Here is a 25,767-nt window from a genome sequence, read left to right as displayed (position 1 = left end):
TTATTTTTTAATCAGCCCTTTGATGGAATAAGTTGACACTCAATTCCCATGGCCAGATTTACCATAAGGTGAATAGGCTTGTGTCTACAGGCAGCAGATGCAAATAGGCAGCTTTCCCTGTAGAGTTATTGATCACAATGCCTTCCCCATCATCTGCAGAAATACAGTTATCTCATTTTATTCCAAGTTGGGTAAGGATCAGTTAAAAAAGAAAATGTTCATTGTAAAATAGGTGATGGTAGATAGGTTTCTTTGGGTACAAATGTTTGTGCATATACCAGGTCCAGGAAATCTGGCTGTGTGGATTCCTCTTTTATTACCTCTCTTACCTCTTGTCTTTTACTTTTCTGATCTTGATCTTTGTTCTGTTCTGTTTCCGCTCAGACATATTGGACATCAACATGACATATCCTAACCTTTGCTCTGGTATCACAGCCAAAGACTTAAGTCCTAGTGTCAACCAAGTAAAGGTGAAGCAAATTGATCTTTCCTGAAAAGAAGCTGGGAAATTGGGAGTCTGAAGCTTAGAATGCACATTATAGCGGCAAAAGAAACCGGTTTATAACACAATATACCTTTACACATATAACTTTTATATTACAGCTTTAAAAAAAAATGCCTAGAAGGCCACAGTAGTCAAAAAAATGATGTTAGAAACCTTAATTTGGCAAAAGAATGTTTTTAACTCACCAAAGACTATCTTTGGTCATTTATAAGCTAAGAGCAGTTTTTTCCTGTTCTCACTAGACAACAAATCTTAGATTTATATGGTGCCCATTCCCACTGTGCTGTGCCCATCCTATGGCATTGTGTATGATCACATCACATGACCATGTTGGGGTTTCTTTTTCATGTTCTCTAGACAGGTATTCACACAAGACCAGACTGTCTACTATGACTGTGGGTTGATGAGTTCAGCATTTTGCAGCACTTTTAAAGCACTTGTATAAGACTAGTGCACAAGGTTTGTAAAAGACTTGTTGGCCTTTGATAATACAGATTTACCTTTTGCTATTTTGGAAAGATAGTAACATGAGGACCAATTGTCTGTCTTTATTAATCTTACTGGCCTAGGCTGAGCAACAGAGAGAGAGAGAAAAAAAAGGAAGATGACCGTTAAACTATATACTTTAGGATGGGCCACATTTTATTGCAAGCAGAACTTAAAATTATTTTGGGATTAGGACACAAATTGAGTTGATAAAAGCATAAAAATGAAAATATTAGAGGCAGATTAGGAGTTACTAACCTATAATATTTTCACACACCCAGAAGACAATGATATGAAATTACAGGGTAGAATATGGTTTGAAGTGTTATTCATGTAATGGTATTCTCTGTAAGAGTAGACCTTTTTTGAAACTACCATTGTTTAAAAATTAATACATTAAACGAAAAATTATTCTTTATAAAGTAAAAAGTTTAACTATGAGCAAATAATCCCTTTTGTTGGTACATTTTGCTCCATTACATTTTTAATGTTCTAAAGAAAGAAAAAAAAAATATGCACTTATATACCAAAACATTCTCAGCATTTTGAAATAATGAAATTGCACAGATCTTCAGTCATTTTTGGCACTGTTTTTGCTACATAGTATTTTCAAGGAGATTGATATTAAAGACTGGAAGGAGTTCCAGAAAATACAGGCAATTTGAAGTTGCAATTACTTTTTTTTTTCCAAAAAATGATGTACTTATTGTCACTGTAGAAATACCTTGTTATCTAAAACTGCTCTATTTCCGCTGTAACCACATAGCAAACTACAGGTCAGTTGCAGAAAAACTTTTAGTTGTAACCAAAACTATGTTTTACATTCAGATAAAAAAATGCTTTTATTATATCAGAAATATAATGACATAATAAATGGTTTCATATGGGTGATTACAACATTAAAATGTATCTAAACTGAAGAAAAAAAATGTACTGTAGCTTACCAGTTTTGGTGGCTGTGTTAATTTTTTGGGCTTTTTTCTTTTATTTTCACCTGTGTTTCTTCCAGTAACACATTTCCTGTCTTAGGACGAAAATTATCATTTGCTGTTACTATGGAGGAGCAGCGGTGTCACGGTAGGCTGATTGCTCCTGATTTGCATTGTTGAATACCCTTCTTCCCATCTCCATAACATAGGGAATAGAAGTTCTTTAGTCCACAGAAGTAAACTGAGCAAGACTGGTAACACTGCTTAAGATTTCAGTGTAGCAGGGGCAGAGTACACAGGAAGTAATAACTCACTGGATTTCTGGCAAGATCAATTGATATTTTTTGCACTTATCGAACAGATATAACAGGACTCTTTCACCTCTATCTTAGCCTATACTGCAAGTCCATTCACACATAGGCATTTACAGGCATATTAAAAGAGAAGCATTTACAGGCAGAAAAAAAAAAAAAAAAAAAAAACATCACCAGTGCATTCAGAAGAAGAGTTCTTGAGCAGAAAAAGCACTTAACACACATAAACATGTCTACAAGCATCTAAACATGTCTAAATGCACTAGACATGTTTAGCGCTTGAGCTTTCATTCATTCTAAAGGCTCGTACAAACTTTAATAAAATCAGATGACAATTTTTGTACAAAGAACTTTCGTACGATTTTCATTTATTGTGTACACAACTTTTGACAGCCAATTCCAACTTTTCGTACATAAATTCCCGAAGGGACAAACGCCAACATTTTTCGATTTTCTGTGAAACGATGAGGAAAATCGGACGTTCGTTCACCCGATTTTCTTATAGTGTGTTCCTCACTTAAGGCTTAGACAGCTTTTTTTTTTTAAGCATTCTTTCCCTGTCAGGTGTAAAAAAAATAAAAATAAAATACCCTGTGTACACGAGGTTCCAAAAAAAAAGAACTAAGAAAAGTTTATTTCTAGGTTTTACATACACTTTTACTGTGGCTAAAATAATACCAAGAGTTTTTAAAAACTCAGAGAACCACTGAGCCTTGTATTTTGAGCACATGGACTCTACTTTGGGTGATGCCCATGTGGGAAAGGGCAGGGGTGTTTGCTAGTGCCCCTACAGGCTTCCAGAGGCATGTGCCTACACACAGATATCTCAATAAGGCAGCACTCTCCGTAGAAGCTGCACTTCTCCACACAGACATTGGGCAACTCTTTATAATCTATTTGCACAGTTCTGTAACTCTTTACACTGTACACTATGGACCCGACCCAGTCTCTCAGCTATTAATTCTCTCTCTTCCTGTGCAGCTTTTCTTAGCCAATGCCACAGAGCATACACCGGACTCCACCAGCTCAGTTACCCATCACCTCATCCCAGTGACACTGAACTATATATTAAACTTCAATCCCAGGAAGCTTGACTCTGTAACTAACCCGTGCTTATTCTCTTGAGCCCTTACTCCATCTTCTATGATATATTGGCTGGGTCTCCAGGATGTTCCATACCACAAATTGGACCCAAGACTGGGGTACCAATTGCTAGGGAAGAATCCTAAGAACACAGGCTCCTTCCCTACCAGGATCTACCATCACCTATGCAAGTCACCTGTGCTTTTAACTGGCTGACTGCTATATGCATGCAGATACTAGTATTGTAGTCATTAGAGTTAGACAAATGGTTTGGGCTGAGCAAAAATTCAGCCGAACATCGTCTGTTCACCCGTTCAACGAACACCTGAACTTGCAGGGCGTTCGGCGGGCCCCACCGAACGCCCTGCAAAGCACTGCCCACTGCACAGTGCATTCTAAGTCCTTATTGGGCAAAGCTTTACCCAATCAGCGTGTAGCTGGTTGTTTAGGAGTGGGGCCAGGAAGCCGGCCGCGGCATCCTTATGAACCAATGAGTCTTTAACTGTCAATAGGCTTCCCCACTGACAGCTGAAAAAAAAAAAAACATTGCCGGCAATAAAAAAGTTAAAAAAAAACAACACAGCGTGGGGGTTCCCCCAATCCATAGCAGGCCTTTTGGGTCTGGTATGGACTTTAAGGAGAAGCCCATGCCAAAATTAAAAAAAAAAGTGTGGAATCCCCCCCAAAATCCATACCAGACCCTTATCCATGCATGCAGCCTGGCCGGTCAGAAAAGAAGGGCGGACGAGTGAGCGCCCCCCCCATCTCCTGAACCACACCAGGCCACATGTCCTCAACAAGGGGCGGTATTTTGGGGCAGGGAAAAGGAGCCAGCAGAGAGGCATCATACAGGAACAGGCAGCTTTTTCTGCATAAGGTGCTTTAGTGCCCTTCGGGTAATCATACCTAAATAACAGCAGAGAGTCTTTAGTGTCCAATAGAGACAGAGTCCATGATTGGCAAATAATCCACCAAAGGCAGTCCATATAGTCCATATTTGGCAAAGATCCTTAAAAGGCTATCAGTCCATCCTTGGTAGTTTGGAGTTCTCAGGTTTCCAGTCCCTCAGGGAACCCCAACTGGCCCCCAAGCTGAGGACGCAGTCAGTATTTCCTGCAGCTCTCACTCATGGGGCACTGATGAGCCCCTTTTAATGTGGATCTGTGGAAATTGGGCTGGAAAATCGAACCAATCTATCCGTCAGATCCACCACACATCTACATTGTAACAGATTCACAGGAAAGACCGCAAACTTGGCCCAGATAGCTGCAGAACATGAATAGAGTCAGCATAGAAAAAACATTAACCATTCTGTAGGCACCTGCCTACAAACTTCTGTTGAACAAGACTGCTAGAAAATGTTCATTTATTTAGCTGCTGCAGCCAATTGACTGCAGTGCTGATCAGTGTATTCTGACAGTGGAGGAGTTCCCTCTGTCAGAATACACTGATCAGCACTGCAGTCAATTGGCTGCAGCAGCTAAATAAATGAACATTTGCACAGAAGAGAGGATTCCTCAAACCACCTCGCTTGTGTGGATGGGGGAATTCGTTCCTTTATTTTGTTCAGCTTGTGGCTGAATGAGAAAAAACAAAGGCATCCCATAAATGAGTCTTTTTTTTTTTTTTCATTCCCCCCTTTCACATACTCAATGTCAGAATACAATAGCACAGTGATGAGCACTTCCACACCGTCCAAATAAATTGATCAGCGCTGCCAGCCATAGCAGGCGGTGCAGATCAAGCAGAGAAAATCCAACAGGGTGGTTGTACAGAAGTCAATTAGTAATAACACCAGAGATTATTAATCCAGGGAATACCCAGCTGCCATGAGGGAATTGGGGAAGGAATTTTTTCCCCCGCTGGAGCAAAATGAACTATGCTTTATGGGGATTTTTTGCCTTTCTGTTCATCAACTGTGGGTATAGGGTTCTGTCAAGGGGTGTTTATTGATTTATTTATTTTGTCTATTGATTGAACTAGATGTCATTTTTTAACCTGACTAACTATATAACGTCACGCTTATTTTAACACCTTAACCGATAAATTCCATGGAGTGCAGTTATTAGTATACAGGGAAAAGAGTAGCAGGCAGGGAACACATTCTTGATGAGAACCAGTACTGACTATCCAAGTCTTGAGATTTTTTCCAGCCTCACCTGCTGCTTTCTGTCTGTTGGGAAGTTAAACCAAAGAACCTTAGCACCCCAATCAAAATCAGGTGAGGGATACAAATGAGACTTTAAATGTGCCACAGAGAGGAAACAACTGTATCTATAAAAACTGTGACCATCTGATGATAATGATACAAAAAATGTTCAACAATTAGTGTGTGCAATAATCCCACACTGAGCATCATATGATCGTATGTGACAATCCCATATTAGGTGTAAAAAGATCAACGTATTTTGCAAATTGTTTGTTTCCTCAGGATCCATTCCTACCGCACACATGTCAGATGGTCAACTCTCAATATCAAATGGAAATCCCCATCTGACCAAACCTCATCAATATCAAAGTCAAAAACTGGACACACAGCACAAAGTTAAAAAGAAAAAAAAAAAATGAGGAGAGATCCAAATAATCAGATAGTAGTGGCAAGTCAGTGCTATCTAATTGTAAAGAAGATATTCGATCAGATTCAACCACACCATTCCAATTACTTGTTCACAAACCCCATATTATATTACAACCACCACACAGGAAGCAGCTTATAAATCCACATTCCTTGCACCCATTAAAGAATAATTAGGTAACAGATACAGAATCACACATGTTGCAAGATGGCCCCCTGGTACTAATAATTTTTGATGCAGAGGCCCAACAGAATTCTAAAGGGTGTCCATAACACCCTTTATGAATTTCACCAGTATGCTTTGTTTTACTGTTTGTCAAATTCTTTTATTCTTCAGTAGAGGCAATATGAATGCAATATAAACACTTGATAAAAACATGGTAGATGCATAGTAGACAAAAAGCGATCAATTTTATCTAAGAGCAACTAAAAGCATTCTATTTCCCTACTACAGTGGACTCGCTTTTGAACCTGATGCCTGTGTACAAAAGCCCAAACAGAATTCTGAACTGTTGATGTATCTCCAATGTATAACTATGCAGTTCAAAAGATTCTTTATATATAGCCATAGAGTTCAAAGGATTCTTTGAACACAAAAAGGAATGTTAATAAAATCACCTGAGCTCATGAGAAAATGGTTATAATTAAAAAGTCTATAACTTTATCTAGATAGAAATGACAACTATTAACTGAAGGTTAAAACATTTCATAGCTCTTGAGAGAGAAATATCACTGCTTTTCCACATTACATTTTGACCCTTTTTGATTTAATGTGTCCTGGCAAACAGAGAGGTGGCATAATTCAAACTGTGTATTATCCCCCCTGTGCCATATCTAACAAAGATCAAAAGACATGATACATTAATATGTTATAGTACTGTGCTATAATTTCCTTGATGCTGGACACTTGGCTTTTTTTTTTTTTAGGGAAGATGGCTCCTACGAATTAAAATTGTAAATGCCCCCCCCCCCCCAACATACACAAACAATTGTTTGCAGATACACATTATTGTTATCCATTCCTCAACTATTAGCAAAAACAGGTTAGATATAGAGTAAATTGTTGTGGCAATGATATCGCAGGGTACAGAGTGGGTCGCAGAAAAAAACCTGTGCTTTACGTACCACCATAGAAATAATGTTGCCAAGCGTCCATAGACGGTTTGTAAAAAGACAGGCACTTTTCTCCTGTCTGTAATTGTCTGTGGACAGGAGAAAAGTGCCCCTAAAAAAGATAAGCTTTTGGTCGGCTCTGAACTGTGCATGCGCCATTCCAGAGCTGGCTGATTACCAAATTGCCAGGTTCAGGCAGCAGGGTGGGTCTGGCAAGCATGAGAAGGAGGGAGGGTGTCTAGCTCCACCCTCCGCACAAAGTCAGATATGAACATGGTGTACCAAGCAGGAGAAGGATGGAGGGAGGCTATCTCCACCCACACACACAGCCTGATATGAAGGAAGAGAGAGGGAATCTAGATCCATCCCCAGCCAGCAGCCAATAAGTCCTTATGACTGCAATCCATCAGGTTGTCCCACTTCCCCTACATCACCACACAACAGCCTTCCACATTTAGAAAAATGACACAAGACAAGAGTGCATAAGAAAGAGATGGTAAACACTGTTTGGTTAGAAGTCTGTACTTGCTCTTCACCTGGGTTTATGATGTGTCTAATTTTTACGTATAAGTCTGCTCTACATGAACTTTACAGTAAGGGCTTGTTCATGCTAGCAGTTAGGAGTAGTAAAACCCCCAAGGTTGAGTCATGCTTTTAATGCCCCCAAACCGCTACCCCTATAGCTACAAAGGCAGTGGCTGGGGGTGTATACATGCCATGGCTGCAAAGCCTTGCTTCATGCCTTCAACAGAAATTATACCTCATATATTGCTTTCAGTGGATCTACTGCCCACTGAGTGTAACGCATTCAAGTGACTGGGGCCAACCTGCAAGTCCCCTGCAATCACAGGCCATGCATGCTGTTGCGGCATGCTAGTGTGGGATTCACTAGGTTAAAACAGGCAGTGAGCAGACAATACAACACCTCCTCACTGTCTGTTAAATGCTCTCTGAAGAGCATTCGGTAAGAACTAGCACTGCATTGCACAAAAACTGCAGGGCACTTACAGAGTGGTCTCATTCACTGAAGTGGGTTGCGTTTGTTGGGTGCTACATCTTCTACAAGAAACAGGAGGTATAATTCCTGTTGCAGCCACAAAGTAAGGCATTGTAAAGCAGCATGTTTAAACCTCCAGGCGCTACCTCTGCAGCTGTAGGGCGTACTGGTTTGGGAGCAGTAAATGCTTGGCTAAGCTGTGGGGCTCTGATGTGAACATGGCACTCATCCTTACTGCTACACTCCCCATGTTTTTTTTTCTTTACCTACTCCTGATACCTGCACTTTATACTCTATGTTGTACACAATCCTGATCAGGGTGGAAATTATCCCAAACAATTCTGGTTTTAATTAAGTTCTTCTTTAAGATAGATTCAGTCAGACAAAAATATTCTTTTTGTGTGCAAAAAACCATATGTAATGGAGACATTAAATAAAAAAAATAAATAAAAAAAGATCCTTTTGTCATGAGGTTTATTTGTATATGTGAGACTGTCAGTTGTGGTACAGTAATTAGTATTTTGAAGGTACAAGGACTTTGGTATAAAGTATGTGTGCAGTGTATACAGCAACAAGGCACAAATTCGGTTCTGTCCTCCTTAAGACCCTCCCACTGCCCATTACTATTGTTCACTACATTGCGTTACACGTTACACTCCTTTATGGAAAGTAGACAGTCTGAGGTATTTAGTAAGAGCCATGGTGAATTTTTTGAAGTTGCATTTTGTTGTCACAATTTTTTGGGAAAATTAGGAAATGAAATAATTTTTTTTTTACATACTGTCACCAGTACAGTACAGCATCATCATATGACTGGTGTGTTGGTGATCAGGGATACTGATTGGGGACAGTATGTTTAGGAATACGTTTTTAAATATTTTTTATTCAAATGTTTTAACACTTTTTTAACATTTTATTATTTTTTTTACATTTTATTTTTTTCCCCCTTTTTTTTTTTACCTCTCATCAGTGTAGTTCAGGATCACCATAGTAACATTGTACTACTCTGGAGGGTGATCAGGATTTTTTTTTTTTTTTTACACTATAACAGAAATGTTTTGAACTGTCATGAATGGGTTACAACATTCAAAACAGCCATTATTACTAGTGATCTGTAATTCGCTAAAGATAATCACATGGTACAGGGTGCTGTGAATGGTCCAGGTACCATGTGATAGCTTAGGGCCAACCACAGCATCACTGTATAGGAAACACAGCTGTTAAGAATGAAATTCCTTCAAAACAGCTTTGTTGACAAGGTGATCATGTGATTACGAAGCGATCACATGATCCCCCTGCCACCAAAAATGGGCAGGTACCAGGATCTGCAATCATGGAACACAGCAATCACAGGAACAGGCGGGATGACATACATGTACGTCACTCAGCCTGCCCGTGTCACCCGCCCACAGTAAAAGTCTAAAAGCAGTTAAATTTACCTTTGTAACATTGCACCTGTAACATGGGTTCTCTTCCCCACAGATGCTGTCACATTTAAAATTGGTGCGGCTGTGCGGGGCTTCACCCACACATTCATATCATTCATCGACAGGGATCTGTGAATGAATAAGCTGTCTTTCACCATGACAGATGGACTTGTTGTTTTCAATGGAGTGTGAATGCACTGATCAGAACACTCATAGTCCATTACCCACTTCCTTCAGCTTTCTTTTTTTATAAATTCAATGTTTATTGAAAGAGGAATAGGCATACAATACAGGTAAGAGTAATGGTACATGTCCAATTACAGGAGATAAACAGATGACATATCCAAAAATTAAAAGAGAACCTCAGGACACATGACCGCACAGTAATAGATAATATGGGAGATATCAAAGGATATCTCTACGGGAAGCCAGGCCCCGGAGAGGCCTGAGTCCCCACTGGCATCTATCACATGGCCGGGGTACGGGGAAAAAGAGGACCAAGCCGGGGGGCCGGGCCCCCTCGCAATTATTGAGAGGTAACAAGCGTACATATGTCCAGGGGAAACTGGAAATTTTTTTGAAGTTGGGAAGAACTAGCAGGATAAAGGGGAAAAAAGAGAGCAGAGCAAAGAAGGGGGAAAGTAGGAGAGGAAACCAAAAAAAAAAGGGGGGGTGGGGGAGGAGGGGGGAAAGGGAGGGGGAGAGAAGGGGGGAGGAGGAGATGGCCAACCAGTCTACCTGTAGCAATCTAGGTGACCAAGTCTTTGTATTCTGTGGAAAATCTGAACTCATGCCAATAGTACCATCGTTTGAGGAACTTCTCCCTAGTGCCCCTTTTGGCAGCCACAAGATGTTCCATTTCGTTGATATATGCTAATTTTCGTAACCACATTGCTACCGTGGGAGGATGTGACTGTTTCCAGAGAAGAGGGATACAGCTCTTGGCCACCGTGAAAAGGAGCAGCAAGATGGATTTTCGGTAGGACGATCACGGAAAGCTATTGTGGTGGAGGAGCAAGAGAGCCAGACTCAAAGTGAGGGCATGGTCCATGAACTTCTACGCAGTGCGCAATACCTCAGCCCAAAAGGGCAGCAGGCGGCAGCAGGACCAAAAGATGTGGAGAAGGGAGCCACCTAATCCCCACTGCGCCAGCAGAGATCGGAACAGGAGGGGAACATCTTGCATAACCTGACCAGGGTGTAGTACCACCTGGTCAAGAACTTGTATCCTGCCTCTTGATACTTGGAGCATGTGGAAGTTGTATAGGTGAAGAAGAGAACACCATTCTGGTGGTCCGACAAGGAGAGACCCAGGTCCCAGCGAGTTAGATAAAGGGGTCGGGAGGAAGGATCCGACCCCGTCAGAAGACGATAGAGCAATGATATGGTATGGCGTAATGGAGAATCCGACACACATAGTTCTTCGAGGGTGTGAGGCGTCTAGTAAAGGAGGCCGCAGGTGGCAAAGATTGCAAAAAGTGAGCTAGCTGTACTTTTTGCCAGAATGTCAATACAGCAAAGGAGCTATTGGAAAAGAGAGTCTGCCGAGAGATCCATTGTCCCCTAATGATGAAGTGTCTGGCCTGATGTAGGCCTCTGGACTTCAGGGTGTGAAAACCCTTGTCCGTCAGGCCTGGGGTAAAGTCCTTCTCAATCACCGGGAACAAGGGAGAAGGCAAAGTTGCAATCAAGCCATCCCTGAACATCCTACGTCCCAACCACAGAGTGGCCCCTATGGTCGGGGGGTCGGATACACGTTTCGGCAATGTGGAGCGCCCCATAAGAGGGAGTCCGGGGGGGAATCCCCATAGCTCTGTTCAATCTGTACCCACTGTTTCAGGGTTCCATGAACATGCCAGTTTAGAATCCTAGCAAGATGACAGGCTGCATAGTACATGGTTGCGTCCGGAAAGGCCATGCCCAGGGGCGGACTGGGCCGGGAGGCAAGGAGGCAATTGCCCTCCAGGCCGCTCTGATGCTTCCTAAAAAGGCCACTCGCTCCGCACCGCTTCCACCCCTGCAGACAGGCAGGACACCCGCCGGCCGCCGCTACATTGTGTTATACTTGCGGTCGGAGCTTCACTGCTCTGCTGTAGCTCTGCAAGTATACTGTAATACTATGTAGCGGCGGCCGGCGGGTGTCATGCCTGTCTGCAGGGTGGAATCGGTGCGGAGCGATTGGCCTTTTTGACTGGTGAGTCCAGTCACTTCCCTGTCAGGCGGAGTGATCTCCACCCGACAGATGCTTTCTAGTCCCGGCCGAGTGTGATGTCATCCAGAGGCCAGGAGGGGTGAAGAAAGGACGGAGGAGAGTGCTTCTGCTGAGAACTGCGAGGAAGCTATGTAGATGACCTTAGGTCAACATTCCGTTCCTAAAAGGCAAGGTGAGAGATCGCACCACATTTCAGGTCTTCCCTCTCAAGCCTGCCCTAGTATCTGAAGTCCACGTGGTCCTCTCTCAGCATAGCAGCAATCCCTCTGCAGCCTAGATCCCCTCATGGCACAGCTGCAGCCTCACATCTCTCCACCCCATTGCACTGCTATCCCTGCCTCTCCCTCAGGTTCTCTCCCTATACTCACGAGGAGCCAGCCCAGGCAGTGAAGGCTTGTGCAAGTGAGTTTCAGAGGCTGATAATACACCTTGTGTGAACTGGCTGAAGTGTTTAACTCATTGAGGGGAGGGGTTAATTTACAATGCTGTTTGTAAAATGCAGCATGGAGGGGGTTAATGTACTGCCATTGATTCATTAGTGAGCAGTGGCAGTTAATTAACCCCTTTGTGCTGCATTAGTGACAGTGGCACAAGTGTCAGTGTTAATTAACCCCTGTATTGTGCAGCATGAAATGGTTAATAAACACTGACACTGGTACAACTAATGCAGCACAAAGGGGTTAATGACTGCCACTAGTCACTATGCATCAGTGTCCAGTGGTGTATTTTATTTTTGTGCTACCCTAGGCAAGATTTAAATCGGCACCCCCCATCTAAATGTATCCCACCCCAGCCACAGTATACTGTTCACAATGAATGGCTGCGGCTTCCTTATCAGACCCTGGGACATGAGGGCAGAGGATGGGGGTCAATGGGACATAGGACGGGGTCAGCAGGGCAGAGAATGTGGCGGCAATGGTAAGCACTGATCAGGAGCAATGAGTAAGCTGGATTGATATGCAGCACTAGTAGGTGGCACTGATGGACACTGATAGGTGGCACTGATCAAGCTGCACTGATGAGGCTGAGCTTGAATGCACTGGTGAGGCTGCATTGATGGGCAATGATCAGGCTGCATTGATGAGGTTGCACTGATGGACACTGGTGGTGCTGCGTTGATGGGGACTGATGAGGCTGCATTGATGGAAACTGATGAGGTTGCACTGGTGGACACTGATGAGGCTGAAAAAGTGAAAAAATGTGGCGCTCAACAGCTTGATAAAACACAAAATAAATTATTCCAATGTGCAAACATTCGTGCAAAAAAACAGTCTCTAGTGTCCAAAAAAAAAAAAGGGTTAAGCAAACAGCCAATAATGGAAACACAGACTTGATAGGAGTGAATCTCAAAAAAGCCTCCACCTCCACACGATCACCCAGTGAAATGTATAGGTACCGCTTACCAGAACCACTGGACCCCTTAGTTATAGGGGGTCAAACATGCTTATTGATCCACATCAGATCCGACCTTGCACATCCCCCTCTCACACAGGCGAGATAGGAGACGCCGCTCCACGCCTGCGTTCCTTAGACTCTTAGATTGGGAACGTGAGACCGTAAACTTCCGGGTCTAAGGAACGCAGGCGTCGAGCGGCGTCTCCTATCCCCAGCAAACTGAAACTGATCTTAAGGCTTTTCATTGTTCGGATTGTAGTAAGTGCATTTTATATCAATAAATGATCCTTTGATGAGTAATACTGCACCATGAGAGCCTGTTTGTCATTTCTCTCCATCTATGACTCGGTTCTTTAATACTCCATCGATTTGGCTACACACTGTCACCTGTGTGAGAGGGGGATGTGCAAGGTGAGATCTGATGTGGATCAATAAGCATGTTTGACCCCCTATAACTAAGGGGTCCAGTGGTTCTGGTAAGCGGTACCTATACATTTCACTGGGTGATCGTGTGGAGGTGGAGGCTTTTTTGAGATTCACTCCTATCAAGTCTGTGTTTCCATCATTGGCTGTTTGCTTTACCCATTTTTTTTTTTTGGACACTAGAGACTGTTTTTTTGCACGAACGTTTTCACATTGGAATAATTTATTGTGTGTTTTATCAAACTGTTGAGCAGCACATTTTTTCACTTTTTCATTTGTCACGTTATTCACGTTGATTTTACAGCTCGCAGAGTGGAAGCAATTTCACCTTAAACACATTTATGGATATGAGTAGTGTTTATTTATTTATACATCACATTCATTTTGCGCAGTTTTTGTTGGGTTCACCAATAATCTTCTTTAACTGATGAGGCTGAGCTGATGGACACTGATCAGGTTGCATTGATGGGCACTGGTGAGGCTGCATTGATGGGCACTGATCAGGCTGCATTGATGGGAACTGATAAGGCTGCACTGGTGAGGCTGCATTTATGGGCACTGGAGAGGCTGCATTGATGGACACTGGTGAGGCTGAATTGATGGGCACTGATCAGGCTGCATTGATGGGCACTGGTCAGGTTGCATTGATGGGCAATGATCAGGATGCCTTGATGGGCACAGGTGAGGCTGCATTGATGGGCACTGATGAGGCTGGACTGATGGGCACTGGTGAGGCTGCATTAATGGGCACTGATGAGGCTGGACTGATGGGCACTGGTGAGGCTGCATTACACTGATGAGGCTGGACTGATGGGCACTGGTGAGGCTGCATTAATGGGCACTGATGAGGCTGGACTGATGGGCACTGGTGAGGCTGCATTGATGCATTATTTTTGTTAAACCTCCTTTGTTGCTATTAACATTAAATTATGTTACCACATTGTATCATATTTGTCTTGCTTTATAACATCAATTATAAACCAGGTGGGCATAGATGGTGAGCTCGGTGGTTCAAAGGGCCACTTGACTGGACTTGCCCCCCAGGCCCAAGGCTGCCAGTCCTCCCCTGGCCATGCCTCCACTTAGTTTGGGCATACGGAGAACCGTAAGCGCTAGGCGGGGGGGGGGGGGCCTCTCCGCCTAAGAAACCTACGGAAGGTTTCGTTTATCTTCCGAAGGAAGACTTGGGGGGACATAGATCGGAAGGGCTTGTAGCACATAGAGCAGACGAGGCATAACATTAATTTTTATAATGTTACAGCGCCCAAACCAAGAGAACATCCCTTTCTGCCACCCCTCCAAATCCTTCTGGATACGGGAAAGAAGAGGAGGGAAGTTGCACTCGAAGATGCGTTCAGGACAGTTGGGAAGGAAAATGCCCAGATACTTAATGTGAGAGGAGCTCCATTTAAAAGGGAAATCCGTCTTGAAAAGGTTCAATAAAGCCGAGGGCATCGCGACCGGTAGAGCTTCAGATTTCTGGTGGTTAATTTTATGTGAGGACTAGGGATGATCGAACGGTTCGGGTCGACCATCGGTTCGGCCCGAACATTGGCTGTTCGAGGTTCGGCCAAATTTAGAACTTTTTGCCCAAAAAGTTCGGAATTCGGCAACCAGAACCGACCAAAGTGCAATGGGACAGGAAATGGGCTTTAAAAGCCCATGATTGGACCAGAACCATTAGCAAAAGCCAATTGAGGGGGCAGGAGAATGCTAGGAATGTGATTGGAGTGACTAGGAGGTCCATAGACCAATCATTAGTGAATAGGCCCCCCAGTATATAAGATAGCCCCCGCCAAATTCCTAGCATTCTTATACGGGACATGGAAGAGAGTGGAATGCTGTTCTGTTACTTCTGTTACAAAGTGTTACAAAGTGTCATTTAGCAATTTTTAGTGTGAGGAAAGGGATATCTAGTGTAGTTAGAGTGCTCTTTTACACTTTGGTTAGCTTTAATTTATTCAGTTTCTGTAGGGAAAGTGTTAAGTGTAAGGGGACCATAGTGTAGTGTAGGGTTAACTGACAAAGACTGCTATGGCAGGGTGACAAAACCCTTCCATATCAGGGTGACCGCTATAGAGAAAAGCTATTTTCTCTTATGTCACTTTCGCTGCAGTAATATGGCTTCGCCGCCGTCAGCATTCTTTTTGGCTGCAGGCATCCATAGGGATCTTTTGAGCACATGTTTGGAGTCAGACATGACATCTGAACATGTGTATAGGGGGTATATATACACACCCATGTATGTTTATATACACATAGACATATATAGGTGTGAAAGGAGCAGAAAAAACTACTTGCGCTAATGAAATAATTAACACCAATATAGTTACGCTCCTATCACACCTATATATGTCTAAGTGTAATATACATATAAGTATGTGTGTATATATACCACTATACACAAGTTCGGATGTTTTGCCTGCCTTCAAAAACCCCAAAAAAATGCCTGCAGCAACACACCTGGGCGTTTTGTTTTTTTTGACGCTAGCGTTTTTTTGGGCATTTTTTGGGGTTCTTTGGAGGCAGGCAAAACATCTGAAATTGTGTATAGTGGTATATATACCACTATACACAAGTTCAGATGTTTTGCCTGCCTCCAAAGAACCCCAAAAAATGCCCAAAAAAACACCTGCTACTAAACCGGCAACGTGTGAAAAGCGAGAAGCCAACAACCTGTTCTATAACTGACCTAATACAAACAATCTTTTTTTTATGGTTCTGGACATGCTACAGAGCTGAAACTTCACAAGTACACCTTTTAGACCCCCCAGACATAAAATCACACAAAAAAGTTCTTAAAATGTTTTGATAGAGAGCCAATTATTGAAAAAATTAAAAAAAAAAAAAAAAAATGTCTTTGGATTTAGTATCTGGGTGGTCTAAAAAGTGTACATGTGAAGTTTCAGCTCTGTAGCATGTCCAGAACCATAAAAAAAAGATTGTTTGTATTTTGTCACTTATAAAACAGGTTAGTGGCTTCTCGCTTTTCACACATTGCCAGTTTAGTAGCAAGCGTTTTTTTGGGCATTTTTTGGGTTCTTTGGAGGCAGGAAAAACATCTGAACTTGTGTATAGTGGTATATATACCACTATACATAAGTTCAGATGTTTTGCCTGCCTCCAAAGAACCCCAAAAAATGCCCAAAAAACGCTAGCGTCAAAAAAAAAAAAAAAAAAAAATGCCCAGGTGTGTTGTTGCAGGCATTTTTTGGGGGTTTTTGGAGGCAGGCAAAACATCTGAACTTGTGTATAGTGGTATATATACACACATACTTATATGTATTTCACACTTAGACATATATAGGTGTGATAGGAGCCTAACTATATTGGTGTTAATTATTTTATTAGCGCAAGTAGTTTTTTCTGCTCCTTTCACACCTATATATGTCTAGGTGTGTATATACATATAAGTATGTGTGTATATATACTACTATACACAAGTTCATATGTTTTGCCTGCTTCCAAAAACCCCCCAAAAATGCCTGCAACAACACACCTGGGCATTTTTTTTTATTTTTTTTTTGACGCTAGCGTTTTTTTGGGCATTTTTTGGGGTTCTTTGGAGGCAGGCAAAACATCTGAACTTGTATATAGTGGTATATATACCACTATACACAAGTTCAGATGTTTTTCCTGCCTCCAAAGAACCCAAAAAATGCCCAAAAAAACGCTTGCTACTAAACCGGCAATGTGTGAAAAGCGATAAGCCACTAACCTGTTTTATAAGTGACAAAATACAAACTATCTTTTTTTTATGGTTCTGGACATGCTACAGAGCTGAAACTTCACAGGTACACTTTTTAGACCCCCAGATACTAAATCCAAAGAAATGTATTTATTTTTTTTTAATTTATTTATTTATTTATTTATTTTTTTCAATAATTGGCTCTCTATCAAAAATGACACTTTTTAAGAACTTTTTTTGTGTGATTAATAGTCCCTGGGGTATGACCCAGAACCCTATGCACTTTTTAGGGGCATTTATTGGGTTTTAGGGCTTCAAAATGGTGTTTTTTGATTACAGAAGTTCGGGTCCCATTGATTTCAATGGGGTTCTGAAATCCGGGCCGAACTTTCGGGAAGTTCGGATGTTCTGGCCGAACCGAACTTTTGAAAAGTTCGATCATCCCTAATGAGGACAACTTTTCGTATACACAAAACTCCCTCATAAGGTTAGGCAAGGAGAGAAGTGGTTTGGAAAGGAAGAAGAGGAGGTCGTCGGCATACCTTCAGCTTTCTAACTGAAATCCTGTACAGAGATATGAGTGAAAAGCTGGAGGACATGTCTGCAGGAGCTTGACTTATCACTCCCCATGCACTGATTTGGTTTGCAGGCTCCTGTGTGAAAAATGCAAAAAAATGTGCATTTAAAGAGGAAGTAAACTTCCCTCTATTGTTTGCAACTTTAGGTAAGCCTAAAATAAAGCTTACCTATAGGTACTGTAAATATCACATAACAATGCACCGTTTAGGAGATATTTACTGTAAACTGCGCCGATGACGTCATCGGCACATGCGCTCTGAAGGAACGTCCATCCGTGCATGCACGGATATTGACGTAACGCGGTCAAACAGCTGGAGTCCATGGATCCAGAATGAAGACAGGCGAAGATGGATGCGGCCTCCAGCGGGAACGACGAGGGCTTTGTTTGCAGGTAAGGGTCACATAATGTGCTAGTATGCGATGCATAGTAGCACATTATGCCTTTACTTTACAGGTAAGAAATAATAAAAAAAAAAAACAAAGTTTACTTCCTCTTTAATTTTTGTGCTTAAAGGTGAATTTTGTGTTTATATATCAACTGTCTTAGTTTATATGAGTTTTTGTCATATATCAGGTTGCCATTAAAATATGTTCTCATGTCAGTAAATTTTCTATGTTTTGTCAGTAAAAAAAGTCACCAGGAGTTGGCAACCTTGCAAAGAGTATACCAGAAAGTGAGAGGGTATTTCCTTACATTTTCACAATTAAAAATAATTACACCTGCTGCACTGTGTATTCATTCGGTGAATAATAAAGGAACGCAACAAACACTTGTTGCTCACGAAAACAGCAACAACAGATTTAGAAAGTTACGCTTGGCAAATCACTTATAACAGAATATCTTTACATAATAACAAGCAGCATTAACCAACAATCAACACTATATTTACAAATTTTGGCAACTACCATATGCTCTTCTAGGTGCATGGTAACTGCTTGACATCCAGAATAAAGCAAAGTCAGTAGGGTTGGTTTTACACCTTGTGAAATGTAGCAACCCCTAGCATTGCTAGAGTGCTAGAGTCAGGTTTTTGTTAAGTGTAGGTAAATTTGTTCAGGCTTGGCTGGCAGCCAAGCCTGTGTGTTTTTTTCCTGGGTTGGGCAGAGATCCAGGGTAAGGTGGGTGACTCACAGGCAGCATCACTAAGACCTCCCCTCTACTTCTCAAATTTACTAGAAACTTCCAGAATAATGGAAGGGGAAGTAAGGTGGGGCTGCCTGGAGTATTCATGAGGGCGCTGACCAATCCCTAACAGATAAGTTGGCAAAAAAAAACCTACAGTGGTTACCAAATACCACCAAAAGAAAGCTCTATTTGTGGGAAAAAAGGGCAAACGTTTTATTTGGGTTCAGTGTCGCATGACAGTGCAATTGTCAGTTAAAGTAACACAGTGCTGTAGTGCAAAAATGGCCTGGTCATGAAGGGGGGGGGGGGGTAAATCTTCCAAAGGTCAAGTGAATAATATAGACCAAAAAGCCCCAATTTGCCCTCAAGTTTCATCTACTGCAGCTAAAGACCATGATGATGCTTTATGTTGTCCTAAAGGCATTGAAACAGGATTCAGATGTTTCCCACCTGCTACCAAATACATCTCTTGGTCTCACTGGCTTGTGGCTGCCATTTAATTAAAGTGGATGTTAACCTGATTCGTTAAATTTGGCCACATATATTTGTAGTGTTTTCTTATCTCTTTCTCAAAAGCTCTAAATCCCATGTCTTTCTGCTGCTCTGTTCTTCTGCTAATCAGCACGATGTGCATTTTCTAAAGGATATAGCAAGCTGAAGACAGCATATGTACATGTAAAACTTATGTAGGGAGATTTGTTCCATCTCTGTGTATCATCTAACGCTGTTCACTTCACTGGGTGTTTGTGAGGGTTTACATCCACTTTAAGCCTCTGGCACGATACAGGAAGCAGGGCATCACTGCAGTTTCCCCCAAGCAGGAAAGTAGAGGTTAAAAGTGGGATTGGGTTCTGAAGGCCAATGGGAGGAGTGGTATGAGGGGTGGAATATTTGCTGAAGTTGGCAGTTAATTTTAAGAGAATATTGCAGTGTATGGTTTTTTAGTATGTCCTAGTTAAAGTTTAGCAGCACTGCTAGGTCAATCCACTTATCTACTTTGAAAGGAGTAGGTAACAAGAATTCTACATTACTACTAAAAGCTCTGGTATGATAGTCTAAACAAATACCAAATCTGGTAACTATTTAATGCACAAGCCTCATAAAGTAAACAAAAAATTTCCTTTACCTTCCTTGACTGAGCCATATCCTTGGTCACTTGTGTCTCACACACTCCCACTCTCGACACTGCAGCTCACAGCCATAGGGTTTAGCAAGAGGCAGTGTTGTCCATCTAGAATGCAGTGGGCAAAACTAGGTGTGGCCAGGTGTTAACTGACTAGCTACAGAGTACAGCAGAGACAAAGCAGCCACACCCCCTCAAAATGTTTTCTTTCCATTGTAGTGCAATCAGACACAGAGTATTTGAAAATGGCAACTCTGGTCTGAATTCATGAGCACTGCATCCTTTTCATGAAGCTGCATTAGATGAACTTCACTGGCAGGAATTTCCCGGGACTTTGCAAGGGGGGCTAGTGAAAACTGTAAGTGCAGATGCAATTAAGTACTGCAACACAATTTTTTAATGGAAGGCCATAGTTCTACTTTAAGATTGTGAGCTCCATAGTTCTGCCATTCCAGATGAGTCGATGCTTTTCCTGTCCATGTGATGAGACAAAAAAAAAAAAACATATTGTTAAAATAAACAGCAAAGCATGAAAAATGTTCTGTTAACCAGTTCCGGACCACCTTCCGCCTTTTTACTGTGGCAGGGTGGCACGGACAGGCAAAGCGGCGTAGGTCTACGTCGCTCTCCTGCAGGCCGCTAGTGGGCATGGCCCATGCGCGCCGGCGGAGGCATGCGCGCGCCCCCGATCTTCAGCGGGGAAGCCAATGCGGAGCCGCCTGACACCGCTGATCTCTCCCCACTGAGAGAGAAGGACGGTCGGCTTTGTAAACACAGCTGACCGTTCTTCTCCCCGCAATGATCACAGAGCTCATGTGATCCTTCTATATAGAATCGCATGTCTCTGTGATCATTTCACAAGTCCGATCCCCATACAGTTAGAATCACTCCCCTAGAAATTGATTGATTTTTACATTTTTTTTTTTTTTTTTTTGAGAATGTCAGAATGTGAAAAATATTGTTATTTTTTTCAAAATTGTCGCTCTTTTTTTGTTTATAGCGTAAAAAATAAAAATCGCACATGTGATCAAATACCACCAAAAGAAAGCTCTATTTGTGGGGAAAAAAAGGACCCAATTTTTGTTTGGGCACAGCTTCGCACGACCACGCAATTGTCCGTTAAAATAATGCAGTGCCGAATTGAAAAATAGGGCCTGGTCATTAAGGGGGCAAATCTTTCCGGTCCAGAAGTGGAAGTAAACTGTGACTGTTGTAAAAAAAAAAAAAAAAAAACCTGCAAGGCAAGGGCATAATGTGCTATTATGCATTGCATACTCGCACATTATGAAATACTTACCTTGGAACAAAGCCCTCCAGCACTGTGCTGTCACTGCTGAGAGGGATGCCACCTTACCCCGGTCTTTATTGCGGGTTTGTGCGCTCCGACTATGTGATTGGCATGAGCCGCGGTGACGTCACTCCCGTGAATGCACCTGCCCTTGGTTCCAGCATGAAGCTCTGAAGGTCCAGCAAGTTATGCCAGACCTTTGGAGCACATGTGCTGGTGATGTAACTGGCTGCATTCAAGGTGAATATCTCTTAAACAGTGCACATTTAGGAGATATTCATTTTGCGTACAGGTAAGCCATATTATAAAAATGACCAAGCAGGATTCACTACCGCTTTAAAAAGCTGCACATTTATTCTGGCACACAGGCTTGCCTATTACACTGTAACAAATGTAACAGCATCTCTTACATTTCAAACACTGAGCTTCTAATTAAGTCTGGCACATCACAGAAAGAACCTATCTGACATCACTGTTAATGTGTCACAGGACTTGAGCTTGTTAGGTAAATTGACTCAACAGCTCTTTCTGTGCAAGTAAAAGCATGTAAGTGCAAAATATCTGTGTACCTTTTGGCTTTGTGCATACAGACGTTTCTTACCATTCATCACACACTAAAGCATTCCAAAATTGCTATCTTTAACATGTGTTTTACCACATTTTGCTGCACATTATTGTGTTATATTCCATTTTACCAAAGTATATACTGTACATTTAAAAGAAACACAAAATGAGAAAACACGGTACATGTATATCAACTTTATCACAGACTTTACTCAATATGTTTCTTCTAAAGCTTATGCCTTATACCAATGTCATATGTTTTTTTTTTGTACATATCATCTCAATAAAAGAATGAATTATCTTACTTGAGGCACAGGTGGCAGTTTGAAACAATGATGGGAAAGGACCTATTTCTCCCTGTAGCATTTTAAATTGATATCAGAATTCAGAGCTCCTTAACCACTTCTGGAACTGAAGATTTTCCCCCTTAATGACCAGGCCATATTTTGCAATTCGGCACTGCGTTACTTTAACGGACAATTGCGCGGTCGTGCGACGCTGTACTAGGGTTGCCACCTCATCCCTTTAATCCAGGACACATATTAATGACACAGGTTCTGTGGCTGATATAATGCACATAAGGCACCAAGTGAGTACAATTACCACCTTAACCAGCCACAGAACCTGTGTAATTAATATGTGTCCTGGTTTAAAGGGATGAGGTGGCAACTCTATGCTGTACCCAAATAAAATTGATGTCCTTTTTTTTCCCACAAGTAGAGCTTTCTTTTGGTGGTATTTGATCATTATTATTTTTTGTGCTATAAACAAAAAAAGAGCTACAATTCTGAAAAAAAAAAACTATATATATTTTTCACTTTATGCTATATAACATTCTCAAAGAAAAAAATGTAAAAATCTAAATTTTTTAACATTTTAGGCCAATTTGTTTTCTGCTACATATGTTTGGTAAAAAAAAATCACAATAAGCGTATTTTGATTGGTTTGCGCAAAAGTTATCGCGTCTACTAACTACAGGAAAGATTTATGTCATTTTTATTGATTTTTTTTTTACTAGTAATGGCGGCGATCTGCGATTTTTAGCGGGACTTCGACATTGCAGCGGAGAGATCGGACCCCTAACTGACATTTTTGACACTTTTGGGGGGGCCAGTGACATTACTACAATAAACAGTGCTAAAAGTATGAACTGTTACTATAATAATGACACTGGCAGGGAAGGGGTTAACATTGTGGGTGATCAAGGGGTTAAATGTGAGCCTAGGGGAGTGATTCTAACTGTGGGGGGGCGTGGCTTGTTAAATGATCATAGAGACCTGTGATCCTATAAAGAAGGATCACAGGGGCTCTATGATCATTCCAGGGAGAAGAACGTTCAGCTATGTTTACAACAGCTGACTGTTCTTCTCTCTCAGTGGGGAGCAATCGCGGGTGTTAGGTGGCAATCGGAGCCATCTGCCCCATGCATCGGCTTCCCCGCTGCCGAGTGGGGGCAGGAGCGCGCTGCTGCCGGCACGCGCTCGCTCCCTAGCTGAGGCGCGCGACCAACGTAGGTCTACGTTGGTTTGCGCAGGAGAGCAAAAAGGCGGCGGGCGGTCGGAAAGAGGTTAACCATTGTCAATGACAGCTGGGTACAAGTGATATGCCCAAGAGCTGAATTGATCAACTCTGGGCTTACAATCCTGCTACAGTCTACTCTATAACAATATTCTGTAGCAAGGACTATGAACATATTTTGATGTACAACAGGTTGGACTACAACAGCTAAAGAAAATAAGATGTCTCTGAAGTGAAAAAAATGCTCAAGTCTCAAGAGGATATAGTGAGGAAAAAAAGTCAGGACAGACATCCTCAACCAGGGTTCTGATGAACCCTCCAGGGGTTGCCAGGGATTCCTTGGGCGGTTTGCTGATTGACCTTGATGGTGCATGCATAGTATTGGGTTCAACGCCACCTGTCAGAGCCAGTAGACTGACACCAATGATATTTTAAGCTGACTGTAAGGGTGGCATTCTGACCTCTATTGTAAGTAGGGCAATCTTCCCTGACCATGACATAAAGGTCATTTTCCCAATGACATTGACTAACAGCAAATGTCTCTTGTGTGTGCAAAACAGGGATGAGAAACTGAGAGATCAGGTAGTAAAAGTAGCACACTCTACACACAATACACATAGTTAGGCACATATTTAACCCCTTGATCGCCCTAGATGGTAACCCCTTTCCAGCCAGTGTCATTAGTACAGTGACAGGGTATAGTATTGTAAATGATCACTATATTAATGTCACTGGTGATGTTAGTGGCAGTTAGTCCCCACCGGCATCATTTAGTTTCAGATTGACCGCCACAATATCGCAGTCCCAGTATAAGTTGCTGATAAATGCCATAGTTTCTAGGTGCAGTAATTTTCACACAAATTAAACACATTTTGGGATTTTTTTTTTTTTTTTTTTTATATAAAACATGTAGCAAAGGACATTTTGGCCAAATTATATGAAGAAATTCGATTTTTTTTTTATTTGGATATGTTTAATAGCAGAAAGTAAAAATTATTGTTTTTTTTTTATTTGTTTAGCAAAAAACAAACAAACCTGGTGGTGATCAAATACCATCAAAAGAAAGCTCTATTTGTGTGAAAAGCCAGAGCTGAAATGGTTAACTGAATCAAGTAATAAGCATTTTTTTCCTTTTAAAGTGATACTAAAGTCTCTTTTTTTTATGTTTAAAGAAACAAACATGTTAAACTTACCTGCTCTGTTCAGTGGTTTTGTACAGAGCAGCCTGGATCCTTCTCTTCTTGGGTCCCTCTTTTGGTGCTCCTGGCCCCTCCCTCCTGACGAGTGCCCCCACAGCAAGCAGCTTGCTATGGGGTTACCCGAGCTAAGCCATAGCTCTGTGTATCCATTCAGACATGGAGCCATGGCTAGGCCTCGTCCCCTCTCTCTCCTCATTGGCTCACTGACTTTGATTGACATCAGCGGGAGCCAATGTGACTCCGCTGCTGTCTCAGCCAATGAGGAGGGAAAGTCCCGGGCAGCCGAGTCTCTTCTGCAACAGAGCTGGATAGGGATGAGCTCAGGTAAGTATTAGCGGGGCTGAGGGGTGCTGCTGCACACAACAGGTTTTTATCTTAATGCATAGATTGCATTAAGATAAAAATCCTTCTGCCTTTACAATCACTTTAATCTTATTGTGTTGCCTCATTTATAGTATGTTGCCCTAAAGTCCCGTAGGGTGGTAGAAGGTTTTTTTTCTTTCCAGTGGTTGTCGTGTATCATATCTGAATATCCAAAACACCTCTCGCTTGGCTATTATAGAGACCTATTTTCCTCTCAATCTACTCTCTCAATAATTTGAACTCTGTTGTTTCATGTTAAGGAAGTAATCACTACATTCGTTTTCTTGCGAGGCCTTAAAAAAAAAAAAAAAAAAAGCCAACCAAATACACCAAAAGCAAGAAAAAAATGATAAAGGCTCAAAACGTTTTTTTAAGCTTTAAATGTTTTTTCATCAGCATGCATTCTCATAACCACTAATCAAGATTAAACAAATTATAATTGGGCCTGTAAGTAAACAAACCCCTTTCATTAGCGGCCCATTCACACTATAGCGTCCTGCTCCACAATTCACGTGCATTTGTGCATTGAGGTATGTTGTAGTTTGCAGTGTTAGGCAATCCACTCAGAATGAAAAGGTTCCAAAGCATTTTAAGGCACATTAAAAAGTAGGGCTTTCTGAATGGTTGTTTTTTTTTTTTTTATATGTGCTGTCTCTCAGCATATCTACAACAACCTACCTTAAAGTGATTTTAAAGGCTCAAGGTTTTTTGCCTTCATGCATTCTATGCATGAAGGTAAAAAAACCTTCTGTGTGCAGCGCCCCCCCCCCCCAGCCCCCCACCCCCAATACTCAACTGAGCTCCCGCTCAATCCAGTGATGTGCGCAAGAGCTGTGCTTCTCCAGGGTCTCTTATTTCTC

This window comes from Pelophylax lessonae (assembly GCF_965119305.1).
Source record: "Pelophylax lessonae genome assembly, chromosome: 5".
Classification (NCBI taxonomy): Eukaryota; Metazoa; Chordata; class Amphibia; order Anura; family Ranidae; genus Pelophylax; species Pelophylax lessonae.
The sequence above is the reverse complement of the archived record's forward strand: the minus strand, read 5'-3'. Positions refer to the sequence as shown.